This window comes from Procambarus clarkii, chromosome 51 (genome assembly GCF_040958095.1).
Source record: "Procambarus clarkii isolate CNS0578487 chromosome 51, FALCON_Pclarkii_2.0, whole genome shotgun sequence".
Lineage (NCBI taxonomy): Eukaryota > Metazoa > Arthropoda > Malacostraca > Decapoda > Cambaridae > Procambarus > Procambarus clarkii.
In genome coordinates this window covers 3,372,574-3,400,367 of record NC_091200.1, presented here as the reverse complement: position 1 = coordinate 3,400,367, position 27,794 = coordinate 3,372,574, and the positions used below count along the sequence as shown (strand labels likewise).

Sequence of the window (27,794 nt, the reverse complement as noted above, 5' to 3'; positions counted from 1 at the left end):
CTCAGCTCACCTGACCACATGGTGACGGGTCTCAATCAATAGTACAAGCAAGCGATAGTTATGAGAAGTGGAATAACTCACTAAACCCCCACACACACACACTCAATTACTCACGCACCCAACATTCAGTACACACACAAAGAGCATGCAGACCCCCTCACGCACCAGACACGTCGTTTAAAGCAAATTATTATGCAAACAATCGCCAAACAGCTCATAAAAACCAGGGTTTGAAAATTCATGAGAGCTATCAGGAGGGAGGTGGTCTTACAGCGCATAACCCGTTATTTGGGACATAATAAAATTATGAACACCTGTAATAACAGCTAGAGGTCTAAGACATGGACGCCAACTGCTCAAGTGCTTACTGCTAAAAAAAAAACAATAATTTCTTGTTTAATATCAAAGTTTCTGTCACAGAACTCTTATATACTTCCCTCTATAACACATTAAGTGAAATAATATACAGTACACGTAGTTAAACTATACGTATTACCCATCTTTTTTTAGACCGACAACCAGTGCGCAACTCCATAGTCTCCTGAGACTACTACTACGACTACCCATCTTTTTATTGGGAATTTGAAGATGGGTTAACCGGTGTGTGTGTGTGTCTCCCTTCACCCTTCAACGGCATTAACTCTGTTGCTTCTTGCTGAAGTATTTGTGGCGGTAAATGTGAGCTCGAGTGTGGTATTTACGAGGACGTATCGCTGATGTAAATGTTGCAGGCACAAACCCCGGGGACGATTGTCGTGTGTACCGCGGCTGGTGATTGATGGGGCTCGTCTCGTAAATTTCCTCCCCCGTCTCAGTATTTGCTCCTGTTATTATGCTTTTATTTAGGATTTTATTTAGACTCTTGCAGGAGCTGGTCTGAAGACGCCCGAGAGCGCTTGCGTGGACGCGATAGGTTCGAGAACAACGGGTTCGGTGAGGTTCAAACGGGTCATCATATTTGATGATGACCGTTCGAACAGGTCATCATATCTGATGATGGCCGTTCAAACAGGTCATCATATCTGATGATGGCCGTTCAAACAGGTCATCATATCTGATGATGGCCGTTCAAACAGGTCATCATATCTGATGATGGCCGTTCAAACAGGTCATCATATCTGATGATGACCGTTCAAACAGGTCATCATATCTGATGATGGCCGTTCAAACAGGTCATCATATCTGATGATGACCGTTCAAACAGGTCATCATCAGCCACGTTATTGTGGCTCATCGTCTGCACAGGTTTAGTTAAGTTATAGTGAGACAGATTAAGGGAGAATACAGTTGCCTGAGATAGAGCAGGTATTACTGGACCATAAGATATGCTCCTTGGGACAATCTTGGGTTACATTCGCATCAGAACAGTTTGGGCGCCAGTTAACGCACCAATATAACTCGACACATTAAGACGTCCGGCGAAGAAATTTTTGACAGTAAAACATTCGGACCTCAAACATCAAATTTTCTACAACCTGTCCTCAGGCTAAGCTCATCCGGGCTTGCCCAGACCACACACTAGAAGGTGAAGGGACGACGACGTTTCGGTCCGTCCTGGACCATTCTCAAGTCGATTTTCGTCCAGGCCCTGGGCGACGGTGAACAACGCACGTGTTGAACTGAACCGGTAAATTAATACTGAACAACCGGTCCGTCTAATTACCCGAAGCTTCCTAGCATTACGTAAGTAATGAAGAAATATGATATATTTACTCACTATAATGTTGGTGCTTAATGTAGAACACGAAAAAACATATTTTTTTACTCTGAAGTAATATCATTTTATAACAAAATTAGACGAATCACAGGAAGTCGACGCTCCAAGCGACGATGGGTAATTAGATGGATTAAGATGAGTAATTAGATTAGGCTTTGGGTAATTAGATGGACCCAATTTCGCTATAAAATTATATTATTTCAGAGTAAAAATATGTATTTTCGTGTTGTACATTCAGCACTAACATTATAGTGAGTAAATTTATCACCGGCTGGGGTCCAGCCCTGACCTTCCGCTAGGAGACCTGCTTAGGCTACTATATGCATGAGAAAATTAAATGGAGTTGATTGTTATTTAAACAACAATTCCTCCAGCTTATATGACCACTTATTCAAGAAGAAAACCTAATTACTTCCTATTGAACCTTTCAATTGGAACTAAATTAGCATTTCAAAGTATAATCAACAAATCAGATTTCTTGTGACGTGAGCAACAGGGAAGGTCCCCCATTGTGAGTGGCTGTACCCCCCGGTAGATGGCGTGTTACCTGAGTATTAATATAAACACCCCCAGCCACACAGACACACCCTCGCAATCGTTCACCGACACTTAAATCGTATTACCGGCCCCTCAGCCGATAAATTAGAACGCTTGTCTATCAAATGCCTTGATCAAGTATTATTTCTGGTGGTAAGTAATCAGTATTAATGATGATATTTACGGGCACCGCACGTCACAGCTTACAGCGGATCAAGCACCACGTTATGGGCTCCCAGACACACCTTGCCAACCTTTCTATTGGTGTGGCGCCCTGGGGCCAGATTCACGAAAGCACTTACGCAAATACTTACGAATGTGTACATCTTTCCTCAATCTTTGACGGCTTTGGTTACATTTATTAAACCGTTTACAAGCATGAAAACTTCCCAATTAACTGTTGTTATTGTTATAAACAGCCACCTGGTGCTTCGGAGCTCATTACTTGTTTAATAATTGTAAAAAAAGCCGCTAAAGATTGAGAAAAGATGTACAGGTTCTTAAGTGCTTGCGTAAGTACTTTCGTGAATCTGGCCCCTGTGGCTATTTATCAGGGGAAAGCGCCAAGCCATTACGACTAGATAGCACTGGGAAGGGGTCAGGATTTGGGATGGGACGGGGGGAAGAAATGGTGCCCAATAACTTGGACGGTCGGGGATTGAACGCCGACCAAGCGAGACCGTCGCTCTACCGTCCAGGCCAAGTAGACGGGTGTCGCGCTGGCGGGCCACTGAAGGCTCCAGCTTCCACAATATCATTTTCAGAGCTTCTATTATTTAAGAGTACTTACATAAATTACAGTTAAAATTACATAAAGTAATTTAAAATTAACAGTTAAAATAGTGATAATAAATACATAATAAATAATAATAAATAATAAAATAAGCTACATAAAGTAATAAAAATTACAGTTAAAATTACGTAAATTACATTACAGCAGTCGACGTGGCGTAGTGGTAAGACTGGCGTTCCGGGAGCGCTTTGTCCTGGGTTCATATCCTGGCCGGGGAGGATTTACTGGGCGCAAATCTTTAACTGTAGCCTCTGTTTAACCCAACAGTAAAAATGGGTACTTTGTTGTGTAAAAACGATTCTTCGTGCACCGCACCGCTCCTGTGCCAGGTAAGTTACGGGCTCACCATAGCCCGTGCTACTTGGAGCTTGTTCCGAGTAGCTGAATCTATAACAACAACAACAACAATTCTTCGTGGGGGTCGTATTTCAGGAACCATAGGATTAAGGACCTGCCCGAAACGCTACGCGTACTAGTGGCTGTACAAGAATGTAACAACTCTTGTATATATAAATTAAAAAAATAATAAAAAATCAATAAAAAAATATGACCATCAATGAAGAGCTCTTGATATAACGACCAGTACAACAACTTCTTGGTATAACGACCACTACACAATACCGAACAGAGTAGACCACGTGAATTTTCAAGCAAATTTTGTATTATTTTCATGATCTATATTATAATATAGATCAGGAGCTAAGCAATTGTTAAATACATTAATTATAGAAAAGAAAACTTCATGTATTAAATGCCAGTATATTTAATATAAGCATAACATTATTAATGGAAGAAAAATCAATTGACAAACGAAATGAGTGACAAAATATTTTTGCCTTTTCGTCATGTGTTGATTCATTTACAAATTGGTCAGTCCGTCTGTAATTTCCAATTTCTTTTGTGTTGATTATCAAGTTGTTTTTTCCGTAACCAGATATATATGAGTCCAGTTTTGTTGACAGATTGAGCTCCAGCTCATGAGCACGGACTTCTAACCATAGGGGGGCCTGGTAGCTGAGTGAACAGCGCTTGGGATTCGTAATCCTAGAGTTTCGGGGATTGATCCCTGGCGATGGTGAAAACAAATAGGCAGAGTTTCTTTCACCCTGATGCTTCCGTTCACTTAGCAGTAAATAGATACCTGGGAGTTAGACAGCTGATACGGGCTGCTTCCTGGTGTGTGTGTGTGTGTAAGGAAAAAAATCACTTGATTGATTGACAGTTGAGAGGCGGGCCGAAAGAGCCAAAGCTCAACCCCTCGCAAGCACAACTAAGTGAATACAACTAGGTGAATATAGGCTCATATACGCCTTCTACTCATGGGCCTCATCTAGCCGTAAGTCTTGCCTCCCTACATGCGTCACAGTACACCCTGTTCAATAGTGCATCGCATCTTACCGTATAAATCCCCTAAAGCCAAAAACTGATGTACTAAAACAACTCGTCCTCACGCTAGGCTGGTTAAAGCCGCGGCCATCCTCCCTACACGTATTCATCAATTTTAACATACTGTGTATTAAAAATTGTTTTTTTTCTCATATATCAATTAATATTATTATACATAAAAATTATATGTATAGTTTGGCGTAGGTTAGGTTAGGTGTTTAGGTACTGTTGGCGATTATTTGTATTTGAAGTGCGTGAGTGAAGCATTTATAGAATTGTGGTTCAAACAGAGGACGTGAGCGAAACACTTGTTCCAGAAGTGTTCGGACGTCTTCAGTTGTGAGTCGTGTGTAAACCGTTTTTCGTTCATATACGGGGGGGGGGGGGTTTGCCGGCTGGATTAAAGAGCTTGGATCTTTGTATGCGAGGACGGGCTGACTAAAACCACAATTACTCGCGAAATTGACGTGATGTCCCGTTTTCCTGTTCATGGATTTTCGGTTAGGTTAGGTTCGGGCACATACGTTTAGGGGCGCGATGACTGCTCGCAGCCCGTCCTCCAAACAAAGATCCAAAAGTGATTCCATACACCCGCCAAACCCCCTGTTTATGAATGAAAAGCGGTTTACACACGACTCACAACCGCTGATGTTCGAACATATCCGGAACAAGTGTTTCACTGACGAATTTTGTTCGAATCACAACGCTATAAATGCTCAGCCCGTCCTCCAAACAAAGATCCAAAAGTGATTCCACGCACCCGCCAAACCCCCTGTTTATGAATGAAAAGCGGTTTACACACGACTCACAACTGCTGACGTTCGAACATATCGGGAACAAGTGCTTCACTGACGAATTTTGTTCGAATCACAACGCTATAAATGCTTCACCCACGTACTACAAATACAATTAATCGCCAACAGAACCTAAACACCTAACCTAACCTAACCTATGCCTATATATGCACAATATGCTAATATATTATAATATTAATTTATACTTGAGAAAATTCCCGTTTTGAATGAACAGCATGTTAAAATTTATGAATGCGTCTGTGGGGTCGACCGCTGGATGTAATGGACTTGAGTCGAGGACGGGTTGCTGCTCGAGAGGCAACCCGTCCTCTTAAAAATAACGTTGCTTTTTCGCTCGTATGTGCGCTCTGGCCAAAAATGGACCTAATTTGAAATGAAATCGGCTCACGAAAGTGACGTACTGTCCTGTTTTCTGTTTGAGTCCTTCGGCTTAGTCGGTAAGGTTAGGAGAGGAAACTTTCAATTAGCATTTTTCAAGACATTTTTTAATCTTTAGGATAATTTCCTGCCCTCCTAACCTACCAGAGGTCCCTTAACTTACTGTTTTGGGAGAAAAAAATCCCACATTTATTTTCGATTTTGTTTTTCATTTTCAAATTACGTCCATTTTCGGCTATATGGCCAAACAGCCAAATTCAGACGTAATTTGTGAAAGGACAGGTTGTCTCGGACTGTCTGCATTGTGTACATGTGTCGCCGTGTATGAGTACTCACCTATCTGTACTTGCGGGGGATCGACTTCGGCTCTCTGGTCCCGTCTCGCAAATGGCAATCAATTGATGTACAGGTTCCTGAGCCTATTGGGCTCCATCATATCTACATTTGAAACTGTGTATGGAATCTGCTTCCACCACGTCACTTCCTAATGCTTTTCCATTTATTAACTACTCTGACACAACACAAATGTTTCTAATATCTCTGTGGCTCATTTGGGCACCAAGTTTTTACTTGCTTGTGGGAGTACCACCCGTGTTAAATATCCAGAGAAACATGAATGTGGTAAAGATAAAATGAGATAAAACGATAAAATGAGATAAAACGAATGAGATAAAACATGCTTTATCTCTAGAGAATGCTGCATCTCTTCTTGAGATGATTTCGGGGCTTCAGTGTCCCCGCGGCCCGGTCCTCGACCAGGCCTCCACCCCTAGGAAGCAGCCCGTGACAGCTGACTAACACCCAGGTACCTATTTTACTGCTAGGTAACAGGGGGAATAGGGTGAAAGAAACTCTGCCCATTGTTTCTCGCCGGCGCCCGGGATCGAACCCGGGACCACAGGATCACAAGTCCAGTGTGCTGTCCGCTCGGCCAGGGAGCCGGTCGGTGCATGTGGGCATTATCTCCATAACTCTTTTGTTTGCCAGCAATGTTTGGTGCCTTTTTTTTGACAATTACTTACTTACTTGCCAGCAATGTGAGGTTCAATTCATATAGCCTTTCCTCGTAAATCATATCTCGTAGTTGTGGACTAGTCGGCCGAGCGGACAGCACACTGGGCTTGTGATCCTGTGGTCCTGGGTTCGATCCCAGGCGCCGGCGAGAAACCATGGGCAGAGTTTCTTTCACCCTATGCTCCTGTTACCTAGCAGTAAAATAGGTACCTGGGTGTTAGTCAGCTGTCACGGGCTGTTTCCTGGGGGTGGATGCCTGGTCGAGGACCGGGCCGCGGGGACACTAAAGCCCCGAAATCATCTCAAGATAACCTCAAGATAGTCTGGTGGCATACCTTTGAATCTTCTCCAACTTCGTTTTGTTAGTGACTAGATACGGACTCCACGCAGCATACTCCAGGATTGGTCTGACGTATGTGACGTACAAGGTTCTGAATGATTCCTTACACAAACTTATAAAAGGAATTCTTATGTTAGCCAGCATCGCATATGCCGCTAATGACACCCTTTTGATGTAGACTTCAAGAGACAGGTTAGGTGTGATATCAACTCCTAGATCCTTTTCTCTGTTTCATTGGAGATTCCATCTCCCGTTTGGTACCTTATGTCCAGTCTCCTGCTCCCTCCATCCTTAGTGTCACTGTACTCACCTAGTTGTGCTTGCGAGGGTTGAGCTCTGGCTCTTTGGGCCCGCCTCTCAACTGTCAATCAACTTTTTTTTTTTATTCACACACACATACACCCTCAGGAAGCAGCCCGTTGCAGCTGTCTAACTCACAGGTACCTATTTGCTGCTAGGTGAACACGGGTATCAGGGTGAAAGAAACTCTGCTCATTTGTTTCCGCCTGCGCCGGGGATCGAACCCAGACCCTTAGGACTACGCATCCCAAGCGCTGTCCACTCAGCCCCAAGGCCCCAGAGTGTATGTGTACCGTTGTGTACGTGTGTCGCCGTGTATGTGTGGCCATGTATGTCTCGTCGTGTATGCGAGCGTGGGGCAATTACCCAACTGAAAGTGGGAGCCAGAGTAAACAAAATAAACTAACTAAAACTCTCTGTCGATGAGTCAGGCTTTCTTGTGGTCCCGGTAATGTAGTTTGATAGTGAGTGAATACACTGCTGATTCATGTCAACAAACTATGTAACTAACTCATCAATGCTTATCTAACTCTACATTGCAAACTATGTAACTAACTCATCATCATCAACTATGTAACATTTTCCTCTGTTGTTTACAGGACAGGTATACTGTATGGAGCGCATAATGAACCTACTAAAGTAACCAGCCGTAGGAGAAGCTATTAAGTACAGTTATCATTGCCCTCTTAGTTTCCCCCCCGTGTTGCTTCATGTTCCTGTCTACCCTGGCCGTCGTCGTATCGGTGTATTGCAACCTGTCATTTTAATGCACGACGACGACAATGATGGATAGAAATGATTACTGAAGAGAAATGGTTTACTACACAAGACAACACCATTCCTACGTCAGGTTTATTTAAATATTAAACTTAGTGTTGTGTTACTCACAGCTAACTGTCCCCCTGTGAGTGTTACGCTCGCTTTAAGGTCTCTAGTCCTTATTTACCCTCTCGACTGGCTTTTAAGGTCGTATACATAACCAGCAATTTACGACTTGGGAACGCCTCTTCACGTGCATGTAAAGCTTAGCGCTTACGGCTCGCACGCAATAGTGGGCCGAACCTAGGAGTTCCCAACTATAGAGTCTCCTGTGTCGCCATTTGAGTTATAACGTTATCCTCTATCGGGAGTTCTAAATCATCGAGACCCCTCTTATTGTGGGTTGTGAATGATCTAATCCACCCGTACATCAAATAGCGCGGGGAAAGGTGTTCAGAGTTCAGCAGTTTATAACTAGTTTACCTGAAACTCATTAATACCCATCATAAATCAGCAATCAGAACCATAACAAATTTCAGACCTAAACACAATATAGCACTCATTTACAGGGTTAAAAATGCTAGGCATACAAGAATTACATGCATTCCCTTGTGCCCTCATTTACAGAACCCTCATGGCACTCATTCATAGCCCCCTCATCAGTTAGTTTAGTTCATTTATTATGCACCCCATACCCATCTTGTGCGCGGTAGTGGAAAGGGTTACAGAGGCACATAATGGGCTCAGGGACTGAACCCCACAATTCATTTAGCTAAGCAAGTTACAATCTTGATGAGTTAGTTACAAAATTCAATATAAGTCATCACATCAACAATGGGTTCGAGATCGACCTCAAGTACAGGTTCTAAATTAAGCAACTGACATATGTGGAGAGCTAGTGTCAAAATTGATATGTTTGTCCTGCACACCGCCCCCCATCCAGTGGGCAGCGGTGGATAGGTTACAATCACTTAGTTGTTACCTACAGTTAGCAAACTGGGGATATTTGGCTAAAATTTCTGGTAGCAGATCATTTTGAATGAAATATTGACACATCGCTGGAACATTGGTTATAGAATTGTCTCTAAATTCACGTATCTTTTCGCACTCCATCACATAGTGACGGAGGGTGTGCGAATAATTTTGTTGACACAGTTTACATTTGGTCAGGTTTACATCAGCAGATAATGAGAATTCCCAGAGATACTTGTAACCGAGTCTAAGCCGAGCAGTAGTAACATCTAGAAGTCTGCTGATTTTATTGGATGATCCATAGATGTGTGGCTCCTCTTGCATGATAGTATGATGATAGATGGAATTACTGGTGTCAGTTTCACTTTGCCTCGGATCTACAAGATCTTGTTGAAGTTCTCGGTGTACTGCTGCTCTCAGATTACTCATTGACAATCCAAGGTTACACTCAACGGCTCCTTTAAAGGCAGATTCTTTGGCTAACTTATCAGCTCTATCATGCATTCGGAGCCCAACATGAGATGGAGACCACATGAAATGGACTCTGTTACCATCCTTAATAATTTTGTTGTATTTGTGTCTAGCTTCGGACACAAGCATGTTACAGTTATGTCTTAAAGAATTGAGAGCATTAAGGATGATAAGGAGTCACTTACAATTAATGTATCAAGTTTTGAGACTTGTACACATTTCAGTGCAAGGATCAAGGCAAATAGTTCAGTCTGAAGGGTAGAGGCCCAGTTGTTTATACGGACTCCCCACTCAAAGTATAGGCCATCGCCCATTGTCAGGACAACTGCACTTCCAGCTGCACCCGTGGTGCGGTGTAGGGAACCATCAGTGTATATGATTTGAGAGAGAGAATGCTCTGTGGACAGAGCATCAATATGGCTTAAGGCGTTGAGCTTTGCCTGAAGACGAAGCTTGGGCTGATCTCTAATTTGCTTCTTGGGTGGAAAGGGAGGGATTAAAACTGGAAAGGGTGTAACCTCCCACGGTGCAGGAAAGTGCCGTTGTTGTTTCTCTTGGTACAAATCATGAACCCCATACATTCTGAGTTGAGTTCCAGTTTTTGTTATCCATTTGGAACAATGCTGATCTTCACTAAAGAAATTCTGGAGGGCTTCTGTGCAAGGATTAGGATGAGTTAGCCTAAGCATTTTTATACCAATTTGACAGTTAATTTCAGTAACACGATCAACAACGCTCAGAATATTAAGTTCCTTTCTCATATTAAGTATCTTTGTGGTACGAGGGCACCCAAGGATTATCCTCAAGGCTTCGTTCTGCAATTTTTCAAGCCCTCCAAGCTTTCTTTCAGGCATCAAAACAAGCAGAGGTGCAGCATAATCCACTAAAGATCTGATGTATGCAAAGTACGTCATTTTGACAATTCTGACATTGGCACCATAGCCTGAGTGATAACCTGCAACAGCCTTGAGAGCTCGGAGCCTCTCTTTAAACTGACGACAGAGTCTGAATACAACAGGACCATACAGTGGCACCTCAAGGCCAAGGTATTTGAATCTGTTTACATAGTCAAGCTGGGAGCCATCAGACAGTTGCATCTTGCGAACAGCTCCTCCCTGCCTGGGTGGGCGCCGATTTAGTATCTTTGTTTTCTCTGCTGAGATAATTAAACCTAGGTCCTGACATGAGTCTAATACAGAGTTAAGAGTGTTCTGCGTGTTAGCATACCCAGTGGTGTGTATCATTATATCATCAGCATAGCTAATGATGTGGACGTTGGGTTTGCTCGGTATAGAGTTTAACAGCGTGTTTATTAAGATATTAAATAAGGTAGGACTGAGGACACCACCCTGCGGGGTACCTAGTTCAAAGTCTCTTGTTACACTCCTATGCCCCTGGAAAAATACAGATGACTTCCTGTTGGATAAGTAACCCCTGATCCAACAAAGAAGCCGACCACCAATATTCATTCTTGCAAGCTCACTCAAGATAACATGTCTATTTGCAATATCAAAGGCAGACTTAAGATCTAGGAAGGTGGTATATGACTTTTCAGTGTGCAGGGTAAGAAAGGTGGTGATGCAATGATGCACACTCCTTCCATGCATGAAGCCATATATCTGGGGGGGATAGCATGGTTCTTATTCTATGGAGGAGACGGTTTAGGACCATTCTCTCGAATGTTTTGCAAATGCAGCTAGTAAGGGAAATTGGGCGGAAAGCATTCTCTTGATTTGGCTTGGGAATTGGAATGATTATACTGTTGGTCCAAGAGTTAGGAAGCTCCCCAGTAACATAGCTCATATTATACAGCTCAAGCAGGGGATTCCCTGGTACTAAAGGGAGCAGACGCAATATGTCATAAGTGATACTATCTTCACCGGGGGATGTGGCTTTGCCTTTGTTTAGGGCCGCGAGTAATTCAAACTCGGTAAATGGCACGTTGCATTCATCTTCCTTGTGGAGCATGAAGTCAACGAGCCTTTCTCGATCTCCGTAACCAGCATTTAATCTGAACTGTGTGTCTGGGGAAAGATTGTTGAAGCTAGAGGTGGTTGCCCAAGCATCGACTAACTCGTTTGCTCTGTGTAGAGGGTGAGGGTGTGATACTTGGCCGATCTTATCGCCTTTAATTCTTTTAATATCCTTCCATGCCTGGCTGAGGGGGGGTGTGAGAGTTGAGACTGTTAACAAAAGTTTCCCAGTTATCTTGCCTGAGTTCTGTCATGCGCTCCCTCGCCTTGGCTAGGGCTTTCTGAAAGAGCTCGAGCATTGCTGGCGTGCGTGTTTCCCTATATCCAAATCCAACTCGTCTGGCAGTGCGTTTCAAAGTACACAATGTCGTGCCACTTTATGTCGTCATTGTAGATGTTCTCCAGCACCGAGAGTCCTCGTTCCCTTCCCAGTTGTGTGGCTGTGGTCGCCCGAGCCTGGGGAAGGAAGTATCAAATATTATATGCACATGTATCTAATTTGTAACCGTTAAACACTAACAAGTAAACTCATTTCTGGCGATAACTCTTTATGAAGTCTTCTATCCTTTTCTTGGGTACTAACTAGCTGCATGGAAGCCTCTTCCAAGACTAGAAGGAGTTTGCTTGATCCCAGCTGTAGGCATTAGTATTCACGCACCATTAGAAATGGTAGTTCTTACCAGCCCTCTTCATATATCTAAAACAAACAAAATTTATATTAATCTAAATTTACTCAACTGGGACAGTAAGACATGTTGAGTCTAAACCTACATCTTGGGTACTCCAAGCACATGTCTGGTTTGATCTATAGGATTTAGAGTTTAATAAAATCAAACAAGCTATGCATTAACCATGTTACCAGGTATTCCACAGGATGGAGTGTAGAGTTTGCTGTTGCCTTGAAGGATGAGACTTAAGGTGGGATCAATGGAAGCTGGGGGAAACAGGAATTCTTACGGGCTCACTATAGCCCGTGCTTATATAGACATTTCGTTCTGAGTAGCCAAACCTAAAACAGAAGCTGGGGTAGAGGTCGAGGGGCGAATGGAAGTTGGGGTACCTGAAATGCAGGAAGGGGTTGGAAGGACAAGAGTGCCGCTTGAAGAGTGAACTGTTGGACGTAATATGGAACTGGAAAGCAACTAGTTTGAAACCGGTTAGTGTCTTGAGAACTGTAGACTTTCCCTGAAGGAAAAGTTCAGGGAAGGGAGAGGCAAGATGAAAATTGGTTTTGTTTTAGGATACGGGAGGAACACCAAGGTCTGTGGTCTCCGGAGGTCCAACACACCCACACTAGTATTTTAAGCAGAAACATTCTGCAAACTGAAAAATATTATCAATTTAAGACTAACGAGTGCATTCAGACTTAACCCTGGTGCAAGAATATGGTTAATAGGGTAAGCCAAGGAAGTGGGGTAGAGAAGTGTCACAGATCAGTTTGAGGTCTGCTCTAGGTCTTGAGGTCTGCTATAGGTCTTGAGGTCTGCTATAGGTCTTGAGGTCTGCTATAGGTCTTGAGGTCTGCTATAGGTCTTGAGGTCTGCTATAGGTCTTGAGGTCTGCTATAGGTCTTGAGGTCTGCTATAGGTCTTGAGGTCTGCTATAGGTCTTGAGGTCTGCTATAGGTCTTGAGGTCTGCTATAGGTCTTGAGGTCTGCTATAGAGGTCTGCTGCTTGAGGTTTGCTATACACGCAGCATTATGCACATTAAACCCAACCTTCGATTCGCCAAGACAAATCTGAAATGTTAGTTCCCCCATAAAAAGGGAGGGAGGGAGGGGAGACAACAAGGGCCAGGAGGAGGGACGCAACAAGGGGGCTGGGGGGGGGGGGCAGTTACAGTTTAAAAAAAATATATAATTTTGCTAGAAATTATCTACTTAAAATTGTCTGTCAGATTAAGGACCTGCCCGTAACGCTATGCGTGTTAGTGGCTTTACAAGAATGTAAAAACACCAATGCTGTGTACTCTCCTAAACCCAATGTACTTTTTTGGTATATATATATAAATAAATAAATAAATAAATTAGTTGTGGAGCGACCATTAACAGTTCTGGACTGACGGACCATTACTACTTCACTGCCAATTCTATTGCAAATGTTGCTCTGTTGTACCTGTTGTTCTGTTGCAACATTTACAATAGAATGTTGTATTTGGTTTGTGAAATAGATTTTGAAATTAACTTCAAACATTCAAGCTGGGGATGATTATTGGTTCATTAGAGACTCGTTCGTATTTGGGGAAGTGAAGGAGTGGCTGTTGGCCATTGTTAATTGACACTTCAGACGCGCAAAATGTTAACCAATGGGGTGAGGTTTAGGGTGAATGACAACCAATCAGCGGCCGAGTTTGGTTGGCTGCTGGTTATAAAAGAGACGACGAGACAAAACTCACTTCAGTGTGGTTTTACCTCACTTTTGGTATACAGTTCCAGCTTCGTCTCTTGAAGGTGAGCTGTATGTGACGGGGCCTCCCCCTCCCCTCCCCTCCCCTCCCTTTGTTGCGTCTCCTCCCCCCTCCCCCTGATCCCTTGTTGCCTCCCCCTTGTTGCTTCCCCCCCTCCCTGGTCCCTTGTTGCGTCCCCCCTCCCCCTGGTCCCTTGTTGCGTCCTCCCCCCCTCCCTTACCTGCTCCCTTGTTGCGTCCTCCCCCCCCTCCCTTACCTGCTCCCTTGTTGCGTCCTCCCCCCCCCTCCCTTACCTGCTCCCTTGTTGCGTCCTCCCCCCCCTCCCTTACCTGCTCCCTTGTTGCGTCCTCCCCCCCCCCCTCCCTTACCTGCTCCCTTGTTGCGTCCTCCCCCCCCCCTCCTTACCTGCTCCCTTGTTGCGTCCTCCCTCCCTCCCTCCCTTACCTGCTCCCTTGTTGCGTCTCCCCCCCTTTGCTCCCTTGTTGCGTCTCCCCCCCCCTTTGCTCCCTTGTTGCGTCTCCCCCCTCCCCCTGCTCCCTTGTTGCGTCCTCCCCCCTCTCTCCCTGCTCCCTTGTTGCGTCCTCCTGCTCCCCCCTCTCTCCTCCTGCTCCCTTGTTGCGTCTCCCCCCCCTTTGCTCCCTTGTTGCGTCCTCCTCCCCCCCCTCTCCCCCTCGCTTGTTGCGTCCTCCTCCCCCCCTAGCTTGTTGCGTCCTCCTCCCCCCCCTCTTCCCCCTGCTCCCTTGTTGCGTCCTCCTCCCCCCCCTCTTCCCCCTGCTCCCTTGTTGCGTCCTCCTCCCCCCCCTCTTCCCCCTGCTCCCTTGTTGCGTCCTCCTCCCCCCCCTCTTCCCCCTGCTCCCTTGTTGCGTCCTCCTCCCCCCCCTCTTCCCCCTGCTCCCTTGTTGCGTCCTCCTCCCCCCCCTCTTCCCCCTGCTCCCTTGTTGCGTCCTCCTCCCCCCCCTCTTCCCCTGCTCCCTTGTTGCGTCCTCCCCCTCTCCCCCTCGCTTGTTGCGTCCTCCTCCCACCCCCCTCTTCCCCTGCTCCCTTGTTGCGTCTCCCCCCCTTTGCTCCCTTGTTGCGTCCTCCTCCCCCCCTCTCCCCCTCGCTTGTTGCGTCCTCCTCCCCCCCTCTCCCCCTCGCTTGTTGCGTCCTCCTCCCCCCCTCTCCCCCTAGCTTGTTGCGTCCTCCTCCCCCCTCTTCCCCTGCTCCCTTGTTGCGTCCTCCTCCCCCCCCCTCTCCCCCTCGCTTGTTGCGTCCTCCTCCCCCCCCTCTCCCCCTCGCTTGTTGCGTCCTCCTCCCCCCCCTCTCCCCCTGCTCCCTTGTTGCGTCCTCCTCCCCCTGCTCCCTTGTTGCGTCCTCCTCCCCCCCCTCTCCACTGTTGCGTCCTCCTCCCCCCCCTCTCCACTGTTGCGTCCTCCCCCCCCTCTCCCCCTGCTCCCTTGTTGCGTCCTCCCCCCCCCCCTCTCCCCCTGCTCCCTTGTTGCGTCCTCCCCCCCCCCCCCCCTCTCCCCCTGCTCCCTTGTTGCGTCCTCCCCCCCCTCTCCTCCTGCTCCCTTGTTGCGTCCTCCCCCCCCTCTCCTCCTGCTCCCTTGTTGCGTCCTCCCCCCCTCTCCCCCTGCTCCCTTGTTGCGTCCTCCCCCCCCCCCTCTCCTCCTGCTCCCTTGTTGCGTCCTCCTCCCCCCCTCTTTATGGGGGGGGGGAAATTCCCTTTATTTTAGACTTGAGTCGCAGGTTGGGTTAAGTGTACATAACTGATTACCATCTGATTGTCTGGGCGGCCAGAGGGCGGCCATATTCCCAGGCGATAATGTATTTGACTTGAGGCAATAGTTAAATAATAATTGTAACTGCTATTTTTAATCAATCTCTAGTTCAACTATGATATATTTTACTATATATGGCTCCTTATTTTAGGCTTATTTTAAGGTTTAATAATTAAGATTATAGTGAAGTCGTCAGCGAAGATGGATGTTGACACATGAACTAAACTAAAATACTAAAAATAAAATTGTTTTTTTTTAAATTTAAAATTTTACTAAAAATAAAATTTTTAGTAAAATAAACAAACGTTGTAACTATTGTGTCAACTAATGTTGCCATCCATGATTTACACCACTATTCTACAGTGCATCCTGTTAAAGGTTAGCACTTAGGACGAATCTTGGTGCTTCTCGGTAAATTATAAAAAGTGCACTATATAAATTATAACGATGGTTCGTTCGCCACATTATATACAATGGTATATACTGCCGCCCGTTGGATAGGTTATACAGTAATGTCATCAGTAGTACTATTTTTATACCTCAAAATCACGAACTGTAGGCTAATGCGTGATAAAAGATTAGATGGGGCATAAACTGTAGGCTAGGAGGAGGGGGGGGGGTTGGTCAGGTGGTATTATGGACAAATAATTGGGAATATATAACCTTCGTAATAAGCCTTTAAACAAGTAATAAAATCCTCAAAAGCATGTGCATAGGTTTTTAAAACATTTAAGTTACCAGTTTACCACCTAGACTCCACATTTTACAAAATTGTATAAACTTTGCACTTAAAATGTCAGTTTCATAAATTGTCATTAAATTTCTAGCATAAATATTTGCACATTAATATTAGCGAATAAAGTCTCAGTTTATTAACAATGATGGAATATAGTAGGCTTCTGTGCATCAGTCTCCAGTCCTTACTAGTCTGCTCTTATTGTTTATATTGCGATAGTGTACCCCCCCATACCCCATAATATGGGTGATAATGGACCCCATACATTGACTAGTTGTGAACACCTATATCCATCCTATGGGCGGTAGTGAAGGTTGCTAGTGTTTAACGAAGGCTTAATGAACTGCATTTACGTAATGGTAAAGTGCATTATTAACTACTTGAAACCTGTCATTGCTAATGTTGACTTCCACTCGTCCCCAGGTCCCGCCAACTACACCCACACAAGAGAAGGCATCGAGGACACTCTGAACTGAACATCTACGACGACGGAATAAAACGATGACCTAAATTAAGAAGTTGGGAATGAATTGGATCAAATCTACACTGATGGGTCATCTTGGCCCTGTCATGGCAGGGCTGGTGCAGCATACTGTAATGAGGAACAATGCCTTAAGACGTGAAAATGAAGGAAAAGCCCGTATTGAGAACTACGCTCTTCAACGCCAGTAGAGCAAACTGCCATTGTTATGGCGTTAAGGTTCTTTGAACGAAACGCCAATTTGCAGTAATCTGCATTGATTCACAAACAGCGCTACAAAGCCTTAGTCGGGCAGAAAGTCTTGCAATAGCTGCTGAAATCCGAAGTTGAGAGTACTAACCAATCAAGGAAGAGTCGTTAAATTTGTGGATCCACTCCCATGTTGGAGTCTGGAAATGCACAACAGATCTTCTGCTAGCTGCTGAGAGACCATACAGGTTTTTCATACCCGATTTCTACAAATTAGAGGTATTGTCAGGCAAAATATCAGTGACAATGTTGCTGAGGTAAGGAGGATAGAAGAACAAACCAGTGAATCTGAACGCTGATACAATGTAGTTGCGACTGGCAATCCCAATCAATATGGACGAAGAGGTGGTGGCCGCGTGAGAGAATCGGTAATAGCGAGAATCCGGCTTGAATACAAATATCCATGGAGATTCGGAATTGGGCAGCAAAGTTGCAGAATCTGTGGTGATAGACACCGCCTTGACAACTACCCGAGTGTGTGAACATTTAAGTCATTAGAAATGTGTAGCATAATACCCACATTAAGCTAGGAAAACAGTCAAATATAAGATACTTCAGAGATTTCCCCCGATTTGCACCCGCACGATAACGTAAGATTTTAAGGGTTGACAATGTTCTAGTTTTGAGAAGCTGTTCACGTGACAGTCAAGTCCCAGCTGTGTCTGGGTACAAGTGACAGGATGAATAACCCAGCGGGTTTTCTTCCTATTGGGAAGCGTTGTACATGCTGCTATGGCGGTGTGTCCACTCACAGGATGAGTGGCGCTGCCCAATAAACTCGCCCCTCGGGGCAAAATCTAAATTTAAAACTATGCCCTGCCCGTCATCACTTGGTCTTGTATATATGAAGGTACATTGGGTTTGAATACGTAGCATTGATGTTTTTATTTGTAAAGTCAATAACACGCAGTTTCGGGCAGGTCCTTAATCTAACCGATAATTTTAAGTAGGTAATTTATAGCAAAATAAGTTAACCCTTGAATTTTACTTTAATGTACCTGTTATCAACAGGTACATTGTAGCATAATTTGAAAATTAAAGGAAATGTAGTAAAATGCGTTAAATATAACCATTTGAAAGCAATGATTACAATGTTGTATGGTTTAAGTACATATTTTGGAGGATTGGGTAGTAAAAGATAGTTTTCATCTAAGAACTTCCCATATTGGTTTCCAAATGCATGATAGAATTGAGTTAGCAAACACCTTTTACTCAAGGGAAGAATAAATTACCATCTTGGACTGACTTTGAGCAGTCTGACACCAGTAATAATCCGGGACCATCAATAAAAATCATAGACTTGGTGAAATTCACACCAGTTACTCATTCTATTATGCACGTAGTACCGCAAGATTATGGATCATTCAATAAGGGTTAGTAGACTTCTAGATGTCACCACTGCTAGGCTTAGGCTCGGCTACAAGTACCTCTGGGAGTTTGTAACATCTCCTGATGTAGATGTGACTAAATGAAAACTGTCAGAACTATTCGCATACTTTGCGTAGTCATATACTGGAATGTGGAAAAAAATCGCAGAATTCAGAGAACACATTCAATGAAGCCCAGGAAATGTGTAAGTACTTCATCCATAATGATGTGCTGCCAGGAATATGAGGAAGTATTCGAAAGTGCTCACTGTAGGTGCATCCTGCACATGGTTGTAAAGCTGCCGCCCAATTGGGTGGCTGTAAAGCTGCCGCCGTTGTGGAGAGAACATTACTAAAGCTGCCGCCCAATTGGGTGGCTGTAAGGCTGCCGCCCAACTGGGTGGCGCACATTACTAAAGCTGCCGCCGTCGTGTAGAGAACATGGCTAAAGCTGCCGCCCAATTGGGTGGCGCACATAAGCTGCCGCCCAATTGGGTGGCGCACATGAGCTGCCGCCCAATTGGGTGGCGCACATTATTAAAGCTGCCGCCGTCGTGTGGAGAACATGACTAAAGCTGCCGCCCAATTGGGTGGCGCACATTACTAAAGCTGCCGCCGTCGTGTGGAGAACATGGCTAAAGCTGCCGCCCAATTGGGTGGCGCACTAAAGCTGCCGCCCAATTGGGCGGCGCACATAAGCTGCCGCCCAATTGGGTGGCGCACATTACTAAAGCTGCCGCCGTCGTGTGGAGAACATGGCTAAAGCTGCCGCCCAATTGGGTGGCGCACTAAAGCTGCCGCCCAATTGGGTGGCGCACATTACTAAAGCTGCCGCCGTCGTGTGAACATGGCTAAAGCTGCCGCCCAATTGGGTGGCGAACTAAAGCTGCCGCCCAATTGGGCGGCGCACATAAGTTGCCGCCCAATTGGGTGGCGCACATAAGCTGCCGCCCAGTTGGGTGGCGCACATTACTAAAGCTGCCGCCCAATTGGGTGGCGCACTAAAGCTGCCGCCCAATTGGGCGGCTCACATAAGCTGCCGCCCAATTGTACGGCGCACATAAGCTGCCGCCCAATTGGGCGGCGCACATTACTAAAGCTGCCGCCGTCGTGTGGTGAACATGGCTGAAGTTCTCCACAAAGGCGGCAGCAGCCACCCAATAGGGCGGCTGTAAAGCAAGAGTGTATCACTATAGTGCCATGTATAGTGACTTTAACGCCTCTTGAATCACTATATCAGAAGATTATCGATGTGTATGTGTGTAAATGATTGTATACACGTAACATTAACCATTGTCCAGCAAGCTTCACACGATTGTCACTTAATGAACTCTGGGGCTCACTTCCTGAACCCATTATGTGACTAACCCTTCCCACCACCGCCCACGGGATGGGTATGGGGTGCATAAGACAAGATCAAACCTGTTATGTGACTATCAAACTTATGAACTAATTTGTAGATTTAGATGCTTTGAAGTATTTAAGAATCTTTTTACATTCTTTGATACAATAGTCCAGATGGATACACCTACGACATTAATAGTTTGAATAACTAGAGTTCATATTCATTGTCCTACTGCCTCGTATTTATCCAAGATTGAATACTAAAATGGACAAGCAAACTCAAAATTGAGTGGCAGAGGCGTCCGACAGCTTTCTTCCAAAAGATCAACGGTACTGTTAATGTAGTTTCTAGCTCCTATACGAAGCCACGTCATGCAAAACTTTTAGCCCAAGATAGACTAGTAGAACAAGAGCTCTTTAAAAGAAGACAAAGGTTGCTTGGATTAATGGAGCGAGCCATAATGGACCAACGCAGGAGACCAGCGGGAGTGTCCACCAGTCTCTTCCCGTTCAGGCGGCAGCCCAAGTGTCCGTACTCTTACTCCACCAGGGCGTCCCAACATGCGGCAGCCCAAGTGTCCGTACTCTTACTCCACCAGGGCGTCCCAACATGGGGCAGCCCAAATGTCCGTACTCTTACTCCACCAGGGCGTCCCAACATGCGGCAGCCCAAGTGTCCGTACTCTTACTCCACCAGGGCGTCCCAACATGCGGCAGCCCAAGTGTCCGTACTCTTACTCCACCAGGGCGTCCCAACATGCGGCAGCCCAAGTGTCCGTACTCTTACTCCACCAGGGCGTCCCAACATGCGGCAGCCCAAGTGTCCGTACTCTTACTCCACCAGGGCGTCCCAACATGGGGCAGCCCAAGTGTCCGTACTCTTACTCCACAAGGGCGTCCCAACATGGGGCAGCCCAAATGTCCGTACTCTTACTCCACCAGGGCGTCCCAACAAGGCTCTCTGCTCGTCAGTGGGCGGCCACATACACGAGGAAGGTTACAGTCTTCTGCAGTTCACGAGGTTGACGTTACTCATGTTGACGTGGCCGACTCTCGCATCTTTGCTATTTTTAAAGTAGAAATTCACCAAATAAAAAGTATATCCATCAATGCAAGTATCAGTTCACATAATTAAAACTGATGGAACAACCTCACTCATCATGCGTGCATCACTTGTTCCACATTTAAATTTCATAGAAACTTCAGAGGTTTATACTTTCGTTACTTTTACAATTGTTATCTCGTGCAAAACTAAGTTTCTTCCAGATACTATCTCTGTATAACCCAACAGGGCAAAAGTCCTTCATCGTAGATACCTAGCGAGGTCACTGAGAATGAGGCCCAAAATAGTGCCACAACCAGGTTTTGCAAGTAACCTATCTACACTCTGGTCTGTTGTGGAAAATGGGGGGGAAGGGGAGGTACTTTGTATATGTGAACCACCATATGTATACTAGTTCTAATGTCTTGGGACAAGTCAAGCCATTAATAATTTAACTCTGGTTAAGTATTAATTTTTTCCTAAAACTAAAAATTACCCTAACTTCACTTAAGGTATTTGGTGGCAAGTTGTATTTTTTTTTTTTTTATTTATTTATATACAAGAAGGTACATTGGGTTTGTGAGAATACATTGGATAGTACAGTATTTACATTCTTGCAAAGCCACTAGTACGCGCAGCGTTTCGGGCAGGTGTATAGACAAAGCGTCAAAAGACCTAGGTAAAGTATTCAAGAAAATTGTGCTATAATTAATTTTAATATTTTACAATATAACCTTTCAGCAAACTAGGCCATTTTCTGGCAAAAATATATAACAAAGGCTGGTCCCACAGACCGACATGCTGGCAATGTCCTGCCACTTTATGCCTTCGTTATACATGTTCTTCAGTAGCCCGAGACGGTCCTCTTGGCCTCCCCTGTTGTCACCCGAGCCTGGGGACGGGAGTAACATCAGAATTATTATATGCCTTAAAAGATTCAAGACATTAAGTTATTATATTTCACGGACCTCTTTACACCCGTTGAACCCCTTATGAGTAACGCACTTACGAAATCTACCAACCACCCGGTATGTTATAACACTGAGCTGTAATAACCCATTAATAAAGTCAGACAAGCCATACAGACCCTCCAGTGAGACCAGTTGGTGCAGACAGTGTACCCGGATGACCACCACCAGGCCCTCGCCCCGCCCTCATAGTCGCTTCTCCACATGAACTGGATCACTGAAAAATTACGTCGTGTTAGAAAAAGTCTTGGTCGTTAAGTAAATTAGTCCAGGAGGATGACCATATTAAATGTTTAGTGCACATTTCAATTATTTATAACCATGTTAAACACTAACAAGTAAACTCACTGACTGAAGTGTTCCTTATCTTGAAGTGTTATTAAATAGCTGCAACTCTCTGCCAAGACTAGCAGTAAGAATTGGTTTGATCCCAGCTGTAGGTATTAGTATTTGGTGTATACTGGCAGCAGGTTCTCTTTTTAAAGATGTCTCGCTGAATATGACCGCATATTCTGCATTTACTATCTTCTGATTTAGGGCTTCTATCCCTCTTCTTAGCATCAGGGCTTAGCTGAAAGAGGAGTTCTCCAAAACTCGTAATTTAAAGGTGAAGAAAAAAGTGAATTACTATAGAATGTATTACTTTAAACAATTTGCAACACGTTTCGAACCTCCATGGTTCATTCTAAAGTGAATATTTACAGAACCGGTTGATTTATACCCGCACTGGGTCAGGTGGTAAGACAAAAAAGGTAAAAACATGGGGGAATACACAAGGGATAAATCGGGGATGAAGCACTTAAGGTAAGGTTATTGTGGAAAGGCCTATTGGCCCATACGAGGCAGCTCCTATCTACATAAAGATTAATCAGGTGTAATTGGCCTGTTATGTTGAACAGTCTGTTGGCATCGTTATGTTCTGGTCTTTACCCACCATGAGAGTAAGGACAAGACCAGAACATAACGATGCCAACACAGACACTGTTCAACATAACAGGACAATTACACCCGATTAATCTTTGTATGTAGATAGGAGCTGCCTCGTATGGGCCAATAGGCCTTCCGCAATTACCTTACCTTAAGTGCTTCATCCCCGATTTATCCCTTATGTATTCCCCCATGTTTTTACCTTTTGTTGTCTTATCACCTGACCCAGTGCGGGTATAAATCAACCCGTTCTGTAAATTATTTTCACTTTAGAATAAACCATGGAGGTTCGAAACGTGTTGCAAATTGTTTCAAGTAATACATTCTATAGTAATTCACTTTTCTTCACCTTTAAATTACGAAAATGAGTTTTTGAGAACTATTTTCTTAGCATCAGGGCTTAGCTGAAAGAGGGATAGAAGCCCTAAATCAGAAGATGGTAAATACAGTACAGAGTTAGTATTTACGCACAGTTCTTACTAGCCGTTGTTTCATGCATCTGAAACCCTTTAAAATTTAATCGAAATTTACTCAAAGCGGCACAACAAGAGCCATGTTGAGGCTTCAAACCTGCATCTTTGGTACTCTATTCACATTACTCCTGATCTATGAGATTTAGAGACTAACCAAATCAAAACCAGAATATTACTTACCAGGTATTTCACAGGATGGAGTGTTGAGTTCCCTGTCGCCTTTAAGGCCGGGAGACAAGCTGGGGGTGAGGGGAGAATGGAAGCTGGGGCACTTCAAGTGGTGGAAGGTGTTGGAAGGACAAGAGTGCCGCTTGAAGAGAACTGTTGGACGTAATATAGAACTAGTTTGAAACCGTTTAGTGTCTTGAGAGAACTGGAGAGACTTTCCCTGAAAGACTTCTGGGAAGGGAGAGGTGAGACGAATACTGGTGCAGACAACTGGTTTTACTCAGGAGACGACGACCACGACCACCACCAGGGACCCGTCTGGGGCATTATTGTCCTGAGACTACACTCCCACACCAGTATTAAGCAGAAGCATTCTGGATTCTGAAAAGTAATACCAATTTAAGACGAGTGCATTTACACTTAACCCTCCTGCAAGAATATGGTTAATAAGGCAAGCCAAGGTAAAAATTGTATTGACAAATTCTATCTTTGTAACAATTACACAAAGTTAAATTAGTTTTGTTAAGTTACTACTATCCAGGATACTCAAACCATTGGTTAATCCTCTAAGCTAAGGTTAGAGAAATATTTGTAGACAACTTTCGAATCGGGCAGAGTTTTTTTTTCGAGTGGGGGGGGGGGGGGGTAGCCAAGAAAAAACACTATAGAAAACCTATTAAAGCTACACCTTTATAGCAACGTCGAGTGCCAAGTAATTTAGTTAAGCTGTTAAAGTAAAAAAGTAATCGACTGTCTGCATTTAACAAGTGTCAAGATTGGCCTAAGTAACGAATACAGTAAACGTGTATGGCTGCATTGTATATTAGTAAACTACAACTTCTTTAACTGCTAAAGCAATCCACTGCTGGGAAGTGTCCAAGAGAAACATCTGGATTTTATTTACGGGCCGTTTGTCCGGCTTGTGACTGCCTTGTGTACACCTCCGAGGCGCTGACAACTGCAACACTACGAGCCTGTAGTTAACTATCGTTTAGGTCCAATGGTCAGGACCAAGTATTCCCGTAACTTCTTTACATTACAACTATTTACATACTACACTGAAGTTATGAATTATACAATCAAATGAAATGCTATAAGGCAATTTTAAAATATATATACGACAGGAACTTACATAATTAGCGTCTATGGTTATAAAAAAACTAAATACCATAGATAGACAAGATTAACAGAACCTAGTTCATGGCTTAAAAAGATTCTCTTTACCCATTGCTAGAATTACATCTCTAGGTTGCTGAATTAAAGTAGTCGTTAACAACTTGATATAGCTTGGAATTTATATATTTTTACAAGGGAGTAGGGGACGCAACAAGGCACCAGGGGGGACGCAACAAAGGACCAGGGAGGGGGGGGGGGGAGAAAGCAACAAGGGGGGGGGAGAAAGCAACAAGGGGGGGGGGAGAAAGCAACAAGGGACCAGAGAGGGGGGGGAGAAGCAACAAGGGGGCAGGGGGAGGAGGAACGCAACAAGGGACCAGGGAGAGGGGGGACGCAACAAGGGACCAGGGAGGGGGAGGGGGGAGGCAACAAGGGAGCAGGGGGAGGAGACGCAACAAGGGGAGGGGAGGGGGAGGCCCCGTCACATACAGCTCACCTTCAAGAGACGAAGCTGGAACTGTATACCAAAAGTGAGGTAAAACCACACTGAAGTGAGTTTTGTCTCGTCGTCTCTTTTATAACCAGCAGCCAACCAAACTCGGCCGCTGATTGGTTGACATTCACCCTAAAACTCACCCCATTGGTTAACATTTTGCGCGTCTGAAGTGTCAATTATCACTGGCCAACAGCCACTCCTTCACTTCCCCAAATACGAACGAGTCTCTAATGAACCAATAATCATCCCCAGCTTAAATGTTTGAAGTTGTTGACTTCAAATTCTATTTCAGTTTAGTTTAGTTCATTTATTATGCACCGGTAGTGGAGGTAGTGGAAAGAGTTACAGAGGCACATAATGGGCTCAGGGACTCAACCCCACAATTCATTTAACTAAGCAAGTTACAATCTTGATGAGCTAGTTACAAAATTCAGTATAAGTCTTCACATATTTCACAAACCAAATACAACATTCTATTGTAAATGTTGCAACAGAACAACAGGTACAACAGAGCAACATTTGCAATAAAATCGGCAGTGAAGTAGTAATGGTCCGTCAGTCCAGAACTGTTAATGGCCGCTCCACAACTACAATATACAATATATGCAATAACAGACTAACAAACACAATAACCAAAATTCCTGACACACCACTGGATGATGTTAAATATTTGCTTTCAGTTGACTTAAGATATTGCTCGTTAATGATAAATTAAGTGATTTTAACTTATTGAAGTGGGAACATTTATGCTTTATAATAACTATTAACGTCCCATGACAGGCAACTATATTAGATAGTCTTAGATTAAGAACCTGCCCGAAACGCTGCGCGTACTAGTGGCTTTACAAGATTGTAATTACCATATCATGTATCCTCACACTCCCAATGTACCTTCTTGTATATATATAAATAAAACAAAATAAATATATGACCATCTCGGGATATATAAAGAACATCTACAACGACTGGATAACATAATACAACATTACCTCTCACCACGTCAAGTCTGTCACGTGACACTATAGCCTCTGATGTTGATGCCTCTCGTCGGTGAATTTTGTAACTAACTCATCAAGATTGTAACTTGCTTAGCTAAATGAATTGTGGGGTTAAGTCCCTGAGCCCATTATGTGCCTCTGTAACCCTTTCCACTACCGCCCACAAGATGGGCATGGGGTGCATAATAAATGAACTAAACTAACTTGGGAATCTGTACACTGAACATTACTGCCTTCAACACTGCCAGTGTATCCTTAGGATGGATATAGGGTCCACAACTAATCACTCGATGTGTATGGGGTCCACTACCACCCGTAGGATGTGTATGGGGTCCACTACCACCCATAGGATGGGTATGGGGTCCATTACCATCCGTAGGATGGTTATGGGGTCCACTACCACCCGTAGGATGGGTATGGGGTCCATTACCACCCATAGGATGGTAGTGGACCCATACTCATCCTATGGGCGGTTGTAGGCCTCATACCTATCCTACAGGTGGTAGTGGACCCCATACCCATCCAACAGGTGGCAGTGGACACAATACCCATCAAACAGGTGGAAGTGGAACCCATACCTATCCTTTTGGGTAGTAGTGGACCTCATAAACATCGTGTGCATTGTTGTGGACCTCCTTATATCCATTCTTTTTGCAGTAGTGTACCCCATAGACATTCCAGTCACATCGTTTTCTGTTGACATTCCTACAATCCATTCTCTTTTAGTTTTCACAGCTTACACTATTGTATATAATGTTTCGCGAACTAACCATTATTATATGTAATACTTTATAGAGTGCTTCTTATAATTTACTGAGAAGCACCAAGATTTCTCCTAAGTGCTAACCTCTAACACGATGCACTGTAGAATAGTGGTTTAAATCATGGGTTAAAACATTAGTTGACACAGGATGGACTTATTATAACTTTTTTAACTATTTTCAGTAAAGAGTAAACTATTTTGATACCTCTCGTCGGTCTTGCCTCTCATTCTTCCTACTTGGGAATCTGTATATTGAACATTACTGCCTTCAACACTGCCAGTGTATTCTCAGGATGGATATTGGGTCCACAACTGGTCACTCGATGTGTATAGGGTCCACTACCGCCCACATCTGTGCGGCAGTAGACCCCATACCAATCCTGTGGATGGTAGTGAACCCCATACCCATCCTATGGGCGGTTGTAGGCCACATACCTATCCTACAGGTGGTAGTGGACCCGTTACCCATCCTGTGGATGGTAGTGGACCATATATCCATCCTCTTTGCGGTAGTGGACCATATATCCATCCTCATGGCGGTAGTGGACCATATATCCATCCTCTTGGCGGTAGTAGACCCCATACCCATCCAACAGGTGGTAGTGAGCCCCATACCCATCCAGTGGGCAGTAATGATCCCCGTCAAACAGGTGGTAGTGGACCAAATACCCATTCAACAGGTGGAAGTGGACCCCATACTTATCCTTTTGGATGGAAGTGGATCTCATAACATCGTATGACTTGTTGTGGAGCCTATATCCATCCTGTTTGCAGTAGTAGACCTGCCCGAAACGCTGTGCGTACTAGTGGCTTTACAAGAATGTAAATACTGTACTATCCAATGTATTCTCACAAACCCAATGTACCTTCTTGTATATATATAAATAAATAAATAAATAAATAGTGTACCCCCTCTCCCCATAGATATCCCAACGTCACATTGTTACGTTCCTACATTCTTTTCATAATCAATGCTGTCCTGACTTTATCTCAAGAATCACTTAATACAATGTATCATAATATATATTTATTGACTGTTACTGT

At 44.3% G+C, this 27,794-nt stretch overlaps 2 long non-coding RNA genes across 2 annotated transcripts in view; one reads left to right on the top strand and one right to left on the bottom strand.

Moving 5' to 3' along the window:
- LOC138351875 (uncharacterized) overlaps positions 1 to 16,895 on the top strand; it is a 40,169-nt gene extending 23,274 nt beyond the window's left edge. The window contains exon 3 of the long non-coding RNA XR_011222641.1: positions 16,782 to 16,895. This is a non-coding gene — a long non-coding RNA (uncharacterized lncRNA). The remainder of the gene's footprint in view (positions 1 to 16,781) is intronic.
- A 4,643-nt stretch (positions 16,896 to 21,538) lies between these two features.
- LOC123774579 (uncharacterized) lies at positions 21,539 to 25,358 on the bottom strand. Its single transcript, XR_006774960.2, has 4 exons — positions 24,990 to 25,358; positions 23,390 to 23,758; positions 21,929 to 22,026; positions 21,539 to 21,733 (listed from the first exon to the last, which is right to left on the bottom strand). It is a non-coding gene; the product is annotated as an uncharacterized lncRNA (long non-coding RNA).
- Positions 25,359 to 27,794: the final 2,436 nt, after the last annotated feature.